This window comes from Phodopus roborovskii, unplaced genomic scaffold (assembly GCF_943737965.1).
Source record: "Phodopus roborovskii unplaced genomic scaffold, PHOROB, whole genome shotgun sequence".
NCBI lineage: Eukaryota > Metazoa > Chordata > Mammalia > Rodentia > Cricetidae > Phodopus > Phodopus roborovskii.
Window position 1 is genome coordinate 335469 of NW_026126758.1, and position 10839 is coordinate 346307.

Consider the following 10839-nt stretch of genomic DNA (forward strand, 5'->3'; position numbering starts at 1 on the left):
TAAGGGATTTTCTCATATCGTCTTTGAGGGCCTCTAGCATTTTTATGAAGTCATGTTTTAAGTCATTCTCTTCTGGTTCATCTGCTTTGGTGTGTTCATGTCTAGTTTGTGTAGAGTCCCTAGTTTCTGGTGGTGTCATGCTTGTCTTTCTATTGCTGGGTGTTTTCTTGTACTGCTGTCTTACCATTGCTTCTTCCAGTGGGTGCAGGTGGAGTCTTTCTCTCTCTCTAAGCTACTCTCCCATGATGTCTGTAGCTCTGGGTGGTCCAAGCTCTCTATGAGGTATCTCCTCTAGCAGAGGCCTGACTATGTGGGTTAAAGATCAGACAGATGGGGACTCGGGGTGGTCCCGAGTGGATAAGTGGGTCTAGTGTGCTCAGACCAGATCCAGGAAATTTCCCAGAAGTGGAGGGGTTGTTGGCCCTGCTCTCTGGCCCGGTGCTCAACCACAGCAGTGGAGCAGTGGGCTCAGTAGGGCACAGGGTGGGGGAGGGCAGGGTCTGGGTAGAAGAGGTTGTGGATCAGAGTACTGGGAGTGTTCTCTCTGGGGACAGGATATAGATAGGGGAGAGTGATATTTGGGGCTACCCCAGGGAGTTCCCAGGGAAGGGTGCATGCAGGGGTGGGGGTGGGGGAAGATTCAACCTGAACTGGTCCCAGACTCACCTCTGGCAGAGGCCCAGGCATTGGGGTCAATGTTCAGGTAGGCAGGGACTCAGGGTCATCCATTGTGGATAGGCAGGTATCCTACAGTCTTATTTTATATACCAATCCCAGTTCCTTCTCCATCCCACCCTCCCATCTGTACCAGTAACCCACCATTCTACTTTCCAACCATTCTTCAAGGAAGGTGAGACCTCCCATGGGGGATCCTCGAAAGTCTGATGTGAGCTACTTTCAATTGAGTTATACACATCCTTTTCCTTCCTTCCTTCCTTCCTTCCTTCCTTCCTTCCTTTCTTTCTTTCTTTCTTTTTTTTGCTTCACACGCCTCTGGAAACCTTTTAGTTCTTGGAGCTGTACTTGGGCACACTGACAAACAGCATACATGTTGTCTAGGATTGAGAGGAGGTAGACAGTGGAAGAGCCACCAGGTGTAGCAGTAGGAAGGTCTGTGGTCCTGACTCCTGGTGAGGTCCTGAACAACGTTTTAAGGATAAAGTAGGTCAGAAGACTTGGAGACACAGATTGAAGATGGGGGGTTGGAGGGGGGAGGTGATGGGAAATCAAGCATGAGGATTCTTGCTTTTCATTCCAGGCCTCAAGAGGTAGAAGCAAGTAGATCTCTCTTGAGTTGAATTACAGCTTGTTTTCTACAATAAATTCCAGGCCAGTCGCATCTAGACAGTGAACCCTGTCTTTAGAACCACATCAAGGTGAAGTAAAAGAAAAGTAGGCAAGGTTAGAATGGGAGAAGCCCCTGCACAAACCACAATATAACTGTCTGAAACCAAGAACACACACCCATACCTTTACAGACTAGGCACAGCCTCTATCTCACACCCTACTTGAAAATTTTCCCTGGCTGTATGCATGGAACACTCTAGGCCAACAAGAGCTGTCACTGTTTGTTGAGTTAATTTGGCTCTTTTCACTCTCTGTTCTGGAGTTTTCTTTGGCATCAACAAAGAATGTATCTACCTCCTGCTGGTCCCTGTAGAGTTAGAGCCCTAGCAAAAGCCTTAGAAGTTTTAAGACATGAATTACACCTGGGTGGTAATTTCACAAAACTTTAACCCCAGCACTCTGGAGGAAGAGTGCTCTTATTTCCAGGTGATCCTGGTCTACAGAGGCAGTAAGGCAGTTTGGACTACAGAGAGAACCCTATCTCCTAAAACCAGAGAGAGACAGAGAGGGAGGGTCAGAGTGAGGAGGCAGGGACAACATGAGGGACAGGGAGAAGACTGAGAGAGTGTGAGAGAGGGTAGGGGTGAGAGAGATAGAGCCAGGAGAGGAAGGAATCCATATCCATTCTGGAAATCAGTGGCAGTGTGCCTCCAAGAGGTCTGATGAGGATACTGTAACCATTGTCATCTTTTTTACAGGGCACTAACCTAAGGAAGGCAGGTGGCAAACTCACTAACTCCTGATCATATGTAGGATTCCTGATGTCTAATCAGATTCTCAAAGGCTGTCTGTCCTTTTTACTCCTGTTGCAGAAAGCTGACCTGAATTCCAGAGACAGTGCTCTTCGGATGTCACCCTAGTAACAAGGGAAAGAAAGTGATGATCCACGTTCAGGCAGGGGATACAGGGTAGAGCTGGTCCTCAGATCCCAAGTCTGAAATCCTGAATCATTGATGTTCCCCCATCTCTGTGAATCCAGCTCTCTGACTTCAATTCTGATTGGTTCCTGGTATGTCTGCATCAGAACTGGGCCCTTCAAATTATTGCACAAGACCACAGAGATCCAACATGACACAGGAAGCCCCTGATTGATAATACAAATGTATCCCACATCCCTCTTGTAATAATGTTATTGTAGGAGGTCACCTTTCCTGACATTGGCTCCTCTCCTGTCTCTTACTAAATAGAAGAACTTTGTATCTCAGCATTATTTGTAACAGTCAGAACCTGGAAGCCACCTAAATGCACCTCAGCTGAAGAATGGATGGAGAAAATGTGGTACATTTACACAATTGGGTGCTCCTCACCAGAAAATGACAATGGATTATTGAAATTCCCAGACAAATGCATGTAACTAGACTTGAGTGATGTAACCCAGTCAGAAAAAGACAAGCATGGTATGTACTCATTCATATATATGGATTTTAGACATAGAGCAAAGGATTACCAGCCTTCAGTCCACACTGCCAGAAAATCTCGGAAACAAGGAGGACCCTAAGAGAGACATACATGCTCCCAGGGTGAAGGGAAAAATGACAAGATCTTCTGAGCAAACTGTGAGAACAAGAGACAGGGAGAGAGAGTTAGAAGAAAGAGATGGTGAGGAGAAGAAAGGAGGGCATGAAGGAGCAGGAAGATTGAGTCAAGGAAGAATACAGTAGAGCAAGAAAAGAGATAACATAAAAGATAGAGCCGTTATAGTTTTAAAGCCTGGCACTAGGGAAATGTCTAAAGACCTACAAGGATGATCCATACAAACTGTTGGGAATGAGCAGTCTGCTGACTCCGCCCCCTGATGATGGGTGGGATGCTCATGACCATGTCTTATCTACTCTATCTCACGACTTACCTGGCTGCTCAAGCTTTACCTGGCTGCCAAGGGACTCAGTTACGCATGCACAAGTTTCCCTTTTAAAGCAAGCATGCCAAGCATGCCTCTCTCTTTGGCTCCTTCTCTCTCTTGCTCCTTCTTTCTCTATCTCTTACTCTTGCTCCTTCTCTCTCTCTATCTCTCTCTGTCTCTCTGTCTCTGTCTCTCTCTCCTGCTTTCTGTTGGCCACCAGCTACCCACCTTTCTCTTCCCTCTCTCAATAAACTCCATGTGGGCGCTGAGTCTCATGTTTGTGTTTCATAAGCAATAGCTGCAGCAAAAGAACAACATTGGTGCCATGAAACTCGGTCAGGCTTTCCTTGAGGACTCGGTGGTCATCTGCTGGAGGGCAGTCAGCCAGGGATACTTGGGTACACTGATTCTGGACCAGCAGTCCACTTCCATCCACCAGTTTGCTGGAAATACCATCCCACACCAGCTTCAATTAGGTAAGCTACCTTTTGTTTTTTTTTTTTGTTTTTTGTTTTTTTTTTGTTTTTTTTTTTTAATTTTAACCTGTTTCCTTAGGGTCGGGTACATTCCTCACGGGTGAATGACATACTGCCCTGGGTGGTATATCTGTTTCTAGCTTCTAGCCTCTCTTCTCTCAGACTGCTGAGTCCTCTGGTCTCTGTTGGCCCTGGCAACTTTTTCGTGCTGACAAACTTCGAATAACGCTCTGCCATTCTTGCTTATCTGTGGCCTTCTCTGATAATGAGATTGATGACTACCTTATGACCTTTATCCAGTATGTGATGGAAGCAGAAGCAGACACCCACAGATAAATACTGAACCGAACTCCTGTAATCCAATTGCAGAGAGGGAGGAGTGATCAGCAAAGGGGGAATGACCAGGCTGGAGAAACCCAAAGATATAGGTGATCTGAACAAGGAAGAGCTAATGGACCCGAGACTGATAGCTGGGAAATCAGCACAGAATGACCCAGATCCCCTGAATGTGGGTGTTAATTAGAAGGACTGGGCAGTTTATGGGGTCTCTGATAGTGGATCAGTATTCATCCCTAGTGTATGAATGGACTTTGCGAGCCCATAGTCCATATATTCCACATAGAGGGATACTTTCTCAGCCTAGGCACATGGGGGAGGGCCATGGCCCTGCTCAAAATGATATGACAGACATTGAAGTCTTCCCATGGAGGCTTCACCCTCCCTGGGGAGCAGAAAGGGGATGGGATGGAGGTGGGTGGGGAGACAAGGGAGGAGGGGAGGGTGCAGGAACTGGGATTGACATGTAAAACAAGCTTGTTTTAAATTTAAATTAAAAAGTTATCATAAAAGTTTAAAAAAAGAAGAATTTTGCTCCCTTGAACAGAGGTATGGTTGACTTTTATGGTGCACAGCATCACATAAAAACCATGATCTCAGCAGGAGCTCCTTGGATGGGGAAATTGGAGCCTGCTTGTTCCCCAAATTTCATGGTAAGGATGGCTTCACTTTGTCTCTGCAGAGAACCCAGTCCTGGATCTCAATCCTCAATTAGGCTGAATTTTCCACTGACTTAGTCATATAAATATACATTACTATTATTTATTTGTTCCTTCTGGATATATACTGGTGTGTGTGTGTGTGTGTGTGTGTGTGTGTGTGTGTGTGTGTGATTTGACTTTGTAACCAGAAGAAGGAAAACCAGCTTCAAAACATTCCTGGAAAAGCAAGTAAAATTATGAGGTGTAGGGACAGATGACTAGTCACTGGCTAGTCACTGTCTATTTGACTTTAACTGTCTTAAAAGCAAATGAAATAGAAACTTCTAATTTCCTAGTATTATGATCACATTTCAAAGGCTCTAGAAACTTTAACTCCCAAGGGAAGACTGCCCATCATGATTAACAGACCTGAGGAAGAAGAGGAGTGGTCCCTCTAAAGTCTTTTAAGGACAGAGATCCTGGTCAGGGTAGCTCTTATTCACAGCAACACATCTACATCCAGTCCTGTTTCAGCTGGGCCTTGGACAGTGTACCTGGTACTCATTTGAGAGGAATGTCTGTCAATTATACCCTGAAATGGACGATAAATGAAGGGGTATCAGTTGTAGTCAATAGCAAACCAGGATTGGAATGGTTCATCTTAATTTAATCTTTGGTGAAGGAAGTGTAGAGTCTCTCATGGTTTCTCTCTCCCCCTTGAAGGGATCAGTGGGGTTTGGCCAGAGACCTCGACACTTCATTCTAAAACAGCGCCAGGGAAGTCAGTGTTTTCTTAGGCACAGTCCTATGCTAAAAGTATTAGTTACTACAGACAACCACTTATGTGTGGTCTCTATGTGGACCTGAGGAAAAAGAAATGTCCTTAGATCAGAAAGATCACCTCACCTTCTGCTCCTTCTCCATAAGAGGAAAGAGTGGCATGAAATGGCAAGTGCTTTTCATTAGAAAGAATTGGAAATTGAGTTCCTTTTAGGTAGGGTATGTTCCTCTTTTATTTGTTCAGACAGCGTCTCATGTCTCCAAAGCTGACCTTACCCCTGGCTTTACAGGTTCACCTTGAGCTGAGGTCATCCTGCTTCCACTTCTAAAATGGGGACATCAAGGCCAGTGATGACAGTCCTAGTCATTAAACCCAGGGCTTGTACATGCTAGGTAGTCACTTCACCACCTGAAGTATGTCTACAGCTATTATTTTTATTTTTCCAGTCTCCTTTCTTCTTCCTGATCATTGAGAATCTCACTGTGACTCACAGCTGCCTGCACCTAATACTGCTTTGGTGTCTGATGCAGAGTGCACAGCCCCATACTCAGCCTGAGGGCTCACATTCTTGATGGATCCACTATTTCAGTTTCCTCTGCCAATACATCATTTCAGCAACCATGATAGCTGTATTTTCTATCTGCTAAAAAACCCTGTGGCAATTTTCAAATGCTAAGCATGTGGATTCCATGATTGCAACCTTGAACCAATACCCATACTGAAAACCAGTCATGCAGGTTCATCCTGAATGTGCTTTCAAACACTTGTTATGAGGAGGTGATCTTTCTGCAACTATATTCATCCCAGTGCGGATTCTCATATTGATGCTAGAGGGAATTGAGGAAGGAATGAGACATTCTTCTTTAATGTTTAGAAAGTCTAGCTCAGAGTTCCTGAGAGTGCGTGGCCAGACCTATAGACACATAGATTCCTCAGAGCGCCACCTGGCCGGAGCAGCCTGACCCTGGCCAGGCTCTGGCTCCGGCTCCAGGCCGGCGTGCATGAGGGCTCGGTGCGGCCTGGGCCAGGGGGGAGGGCGGTGGGGGGAATGTCTCCGTGGGCGCTGTGAGGAGCTGGATGAGTTACACTACCAGGGCACAGACTCAGACCTCCTGGAACAGAGAGACAAGTGCAAGGTCAAATGGATACATGAGGAGGATGAGCAGCTGAGGGCCCTGGTAAGGTAGTTCGGACAGCAAGACTGGAAGTTCCTGGCCAGTCACTTTCCTAACCGCACAGATCAACAATGCTAGTACCGGTGGCTGAGGGTTTTGAATCCAGACCTTGTTAAGGGACCATGGACCAAAGAGGAAGATCAGAAGGGTTAGCACAAAGCAGTGGACACTGATTGCCAAGCGCCTGAAGGGCCGGCTGGGGAAGCAGTGCTGTGAGCGATGGCACAATCACCTCAACCCTGAGGTGAAAAAGTCCTGCTGGACCGAGGAGGAAGATCGCATAATCTGTGAGGCCCATAAAGTGCTGGGCAACCGCTGGGCTGAGATCGCCAAGATGCTGCCAGGGAGGACCGACAATGCTGTTAAGAATCACTGGAACTCCACTATCAAGAGGAAAGTAGATTTCCCAAGTGAGTCCAGAGACTGCAAGCCTGTCTACCTGCTTTTGGAACTTGAGGACAAGGACCACCACCAGAGTGCCCAGCCCCTGGAAGGCCAGGGAAGTCTTATGAGCAGCTGTCCCCTGGCGCCCTCTACTGTGAAGGAAGAGAACAGTGAGAAGGAGGCTGTAGTAGCTGCTACTTCTGCTGCTAAAGAACATGAGTCTGTCCCTACTGATCTGGGAGAAGTGCACACCCCAGAGTCCCTGGAATCGCTCAAGTGTGAATATCAGGAGGACTCCTCACCAGAAACCAGCTTGCTCTACAAATGGGTGGTAGAGGCGGCAAGCCTCCTCATCCCTGCTGTGGGGTCCAGCCTCTCTGAAGCCCTGGCCTTGATTGAATCGGACCCTGATGCTTGGTGTGACCTGAGTAAATTTGATCTTCCTGAAGAACCATCTGCTGAGGGCAGTGTCAACAGCAGCCCAGTGCAGCCCCAGACATTGCACGCAGCAGCAGCAACAGGTACCGTCATCCCGCCAGACCCCCATCCGAGGTCCCGAGCTGATCCCCATTTCCCCCAGCACTGAGGTTGGGGGCTCAGGCATTATTAGCACACCACCCTCAGTGCTCAAGCGACAGAAGAAACGGCGTGTGACCCTGTCGCCTGTCACGGAAAACAGTGCCAGCCTGTCCTTCCTGGACTCCTGCAACAGTCTTACCCCGAAGAGCACACCTGTCAAAACTCTTCCCTTTTCTCCTTCCCAGTTTCTGAACTTCTGGAACAAACAGGATACCCTGGAACTGGAGAGCCCCTCACTGACGTCCACTCCTGTGTGCAGCCAGTAGGTGGTGGTCACCACACCCTTGCACAGGGATAAGACACCCCTTCACCAGAAGTATCCATTTTTTATAACCAGACCAGAAGTACTCCAAGGACAACACTCCCCACACGCCAACCCCATTCAAGAATGCCCTGGAGAAGTATGGACCACTGAAGCCCCTGCCCCAGACTCCACACTTGGAAGAGGACTTGAAGGAAGTGCTATGGTCTGAGGCTGGCGTCGAGCTCATTATTGAGGATGATGTGAGGCCTGAGAAGCAGAAACGAAAGCCTGGGTTGCAGCGAAGCCCTATCAAGAAAGTCCGAAAGTCCCTGGCTCTTAACATTGTGGTTGAAGATGGAAAGCTGATGTCTTCACTTCCCCAAACTCTGTCCTTGCCAACAAGTGTCCCATCCAGCTCCTCTAGCTTCACCCTGACAGGTATCAAAGAGGACAATAGCCTGCTCAACCAGGGGTTCCTGCAGGCCAAACCCGAGAAGGTGGCGGTTGCACAAAAGCCCCGGAGCCACATTCCAGCCCCTGCCCCTATGACCAGCGCCTGGAAGATGGTGGCCTTGGGGGGGGCACCAAAGACCAGCTCTTCATGCAAGAGAAAGTACCGCAGCTCCTGGGCCTCTTGAAGCCCAGCCACACATCTCGGACCCTCATTCTGTCCTGAAGGGGCTTGGAAGGCACAAGCCTGTTCTCATGTTTACAGAGGCTGGAGGGGGGGTGAGGTATGCATTGAAATCACATTCAGGTGATCTGCTTCAGGAAGTTGTCTGCTGCCAGGCCCCCCAGACTACTCAGTGGCGGTGGTAGAAGTAACACACTATATCCTATCCTCAGGTCTAGCCTCGGGAAGTTCCTGGTGCTAACAGAACAAAGTCCCACTCCTGGGCCTGTCTGTCCTATCTCCAATGCCACAAGAAGCACCCCTTGCTTAGGATAGGGGACATGGCAGGAGTGTTGCTTTTCTCATCCCCCATTGGTACATTCTTTCCACAATAAAATGCCGTTCTCCCTAAAAAAAAAAAAAAAAAGAAAGAAAGAAAGTCTAGCTCAGTTCTCAACAAGGGATGGAGCTTCCAATCAAACTAAGGAAACTCTGGATTTGTAAGGAGGAAGTGTTAAATGTCTTACTACATATTCCAAGAGAGGATGTTGGAAAGGGAATATGGGATTCTGGATTATTCATGGAGAAATAATTAGCAGGGCTGAAAAGGCTATTCCCCATGACATCAACAGTCCCTTCCCCTGGCATTCTATGGTATCCTGCAGAGCTCATGGCATTCCATGATGTCACCAGTGTTGTAGCAACACCAACTGCCTTTAGGGAAAACCTTCAGTGACTCATGGTTATATCAGTAGCCATGTCGTCAAGGTTGAGGTCTGTGTTTGGAAGAGAAAATGGAGAGCAGCCAGAGAGAGTCAGAAAGAGGCTGCTGTTAGGTCTCAAAATAAAACAGGAACAAATAAGTGGTCCTGGAGAAGGCATAGTGAGTGCTCGGAGAGATGGGGAGGTTCCTGGAGGATGTGGGCTTGAGCTGGGACTTCCAGTTAAGGGGTAGAGGTTCTGGAGTCTCTGAGAAGCAAATGAATATCCCTGCTTCTCATAATTACTGATAGTCCATGAAACAATAACATTATCCTGTCTCTTTTCTAAGCCAGGACCTGGCAAAGAAAGTCTCTTGTGCTGGGAGCACCTAGTTTTTACCTTACTGAGGTTTGGGGTTGTAATGTGGGTAGAGGAAGGGACTAGCAGTGGGCAGGGAGGGAAACAGTGTGTTTCCAGCTTAGGGCAGGCATCACTGAACTTCACTCTCAGCAGGTTTCTTTAGATGTAATGAATTCCTGACAATAGTCACATGCAGAGAAAAGAGCACCTGCCTAAGATATTATGTCCCCTGACTGTGCAGCAGAACTCCTGTAACTATCTTTTCCTTCAATTGGCATCCACAGTGTTCTGAATCAGCAGTTGAGGGTGGCAAACAATACTCTAGCAATACTGTCATAGCATGGGGCCAAGGCAGCAATAAGCTGCTAAATACCAGGTTCCATGTTTCTGGTGTGTCACTGGTTCGTGGTGACTTCATGCATGATTTTCAATCTACATCCAAAGGCCTGGAATGAACACGCAGGTGATCTGGGCTCCTCACAGAAGTTGAGTGCTTGTGCACTTTGTCATTTCTCCTGGCTTATGAAACAAAGGCAGGGGTCAGGGCTCTGGAACATGTTGCATCCTGTACAAGTGTAATTAATCCTCAAAGATGGTCCTTGTGTATATGTGAAACATGTATAGGGAGGTAGAGGAAATTCCTAAGTGCTTACATTGTCACATTTCTGCAGTGTGTTTTAGAGCAGAGATCCACAGTTGGGGCATCTCAAGCTGTCCAAAATTACTATATTGTCCCTGGTTTCCAAATGTGATCTTTATATTTGGATCTCAGAGTGGACTGTTCTTCCTCTATGCCTTGTCACCATGTAATTTCACTTGAGATAATCTACACACAGAGGCTGCTATGAAATCATCATCACATGCAATGCTCCTCACCAAGACACAAGTGAAGAAGGAAATGGAGAGGCTAAGTACGGAGTTGCAGCTGATGACCAACCACAGAAATGAGCTGCAAGATCGCCTGCTCATCATCAGTGAAGGAACTGTTGACAATAGGTATCCATCCTTTCAGACTCCACAGGACTGTCTGCATTATCATCCTCCCCTGCTTTCTTTTAAGGTCTTGTGTTCTACAGAGACATCTGACCTTACCTCATGGGAATTCATAGACTCTGGACCAACAGTTAAGGAACATCCACGAAACCCACCTTGATCCTCTGCATGTGTGTATGACTGTGATGTAACTTGTTCTCACTGTAGGGATACTAGCAATGATATCAAGACCTGTCCCTGGAGCTCAGCTGGCTTTTGGGAACCTCTTCCACATACTGGATTACCTGGAATAGCCTTAATGAAAGTTGAAGTCCTCAGTTCTTTGCTCAAGTCCATTGGAGGCTTGCCCCCTTCTGAGCTGAGAT

The 10839-nt window shown here is 47.3% G+C and overlaps 1 pseudogene; it reads left to right on the plus strand.

Moving 5' to 3' along the window:
• Positions 1 to 6425: 6425 nt before the first annotated feature.
• Positions 6426 to 8593, plus strand: LOC127214571 (myb-related protein B-like; annotated as a pseudogene).
• The last annotated feature ends 2246 nt before the right edge of the window (positions 8594 to 10839 follow it).